Below are 1,436 nucleotides of genomic sequence, written 5' to 3'. Positions count from 1 at the left end.
GGCCGTACACTAGGTCTTTTAATGTGGGCTGAAAACTGTTATTAAAATTCGTACCTTGTTGTTGACCGAAGGGGAGGTTGGGCTTGGAGTTCCAACCCTGCTGAGGACGAAATACTGAGTTGGGATTGTTGTTTCTCCCAACGAAGTTTGCGTCCTCTTGAGTTAAGGGGCACGAAGTGCCCAAGTGCCTAGTCTCGCCACATGTTTCACATGTCATACAAGATTCCAAAACTTGATTAACCTCCTGGTGCGGAGATTCCAGCTTCTTCATCAGAAGTTCCAACTTGGCAGCTAACATGTCGACCGTGTCGATCTGATGCACGCCCCTGGGACGGGCTTGCTGCCTTTCTCCTTTCCAACTTTGGTTGGAAGCTATCTTGTCAATCAGTGACTTTGCTCCCGCAACATCGAGAGAAAGGAAGGAACCACCTGCTGCTGCGTCAACGTGGTCCTGGGCTTGCTGATTCAGGCCATGGAAGAAGTTCTGAATGATCGGCCACTCTTCTATGCCGTGATGTGGGCATGCTTGTATGTACTCCTGGAGACGCTCCCAGACTTCCGAGATGGTCTCATCCGGTAATTGCTGAATTCCGGTGATCCTGTTTCGGAGGGCATTGGTCTTGCCCAATGGAAAGTACTTGGCTAGGAATGCATTTGAACAAACTTCCTTGTTGGATAGAACCACGTCTTGGCTTTCCCGAGCAGTGAGAATGGGAACAGGCGAAGACGGACATCATCCAGAGTAGTTCCTCTGGGGTTGATGGTGTTACTCATCTCCAGGAAGTTTTGGAGATGGGTATTGGCATCCTCGGATGCCTTTCCGCAGAACATACTAGCTCGGATCATATTCACGAGTCCAGTCTTCAGCTCAAAGCCGTCATTGCCGGCTTGGTTGGCGTTCAATCTAGTAGGAATGTGGCTACTGGACGGGGCAGAAAACTGACGAAGGGTCTTCTGAGCCATGGATGGAGATGCTGAAGCGGAGGGTGAACTGATATGCCAAGTGAGTCTTTTCTGAGGTGGGACGATGCGGCATCTCACGATTCTCCCAATTCTTTCTGGATTTGGGTGGAAGTTACTTGGTAGGTCGAAAGTAGTCATGCACTGCTCTGCATCAATCAAAGGATAGAGAGAGCAATGGTAAGCCCGCTAGGGTTAGCGGCGACAAACTAGTAGAGTTTATCAAACTATCTACGATATCTTTAGCCAATTGCTTCCTCGGCAACGGCGCCAGAAATGCTTGTCGGCATTTCTTATGCCCGATTAGAATAGATATTCTGCAAGCGTACAGAATCACCGCTGTAGCACTTCACCTTGGAGTATTCCAGGGTATCGTATTTTTCCTCAGGGAAGCACTATGGTAAAGAGTATCGTAAATCAAATGATAACCGTACTAGCTTGATCAACCGACTGACTAGACGGGGGTAAGCTAGATA

At 48.7% G+C, this 1,436-nt stretch overlaps 1 non-coding gene across 1 annotated transcript; it reads left to right on the top strand.

The window, feature by feature from the left end:
• Positions 1–506: 506 nt before the first annotated feature.
• LOC120663235 lies at positions 507–613 on the top strand. The gene has a single exon (XR_005670451.1). It is a non-coding gene; the product is annotated as a small nucleolar RNA R71 (small nucleolar RNA).
• Positions 614–1,436: the final 823 nt, after the last annotated feature.

This window comes from Panicum virgatum, chromosome 2N (assembly GCF_016808335.1).
Source record: "Panicum virgatum strain AP13 chromosome 2N, P.virgatum_v5, whole genome shotgun sequence".
Classification (NCBI taxonomy): domain Eukaryota; kingdom Viridiplantae; phylum Streptophyta; class Magnoliopsida; order Poales; family Poaceae; genus Panicum; species Panicum virgatum.
The sequence above is the reverse complement of the archived record's forward strand: the minus strand, read 5'-3'. Positions and strand labels throughout refer to the sequence as shown.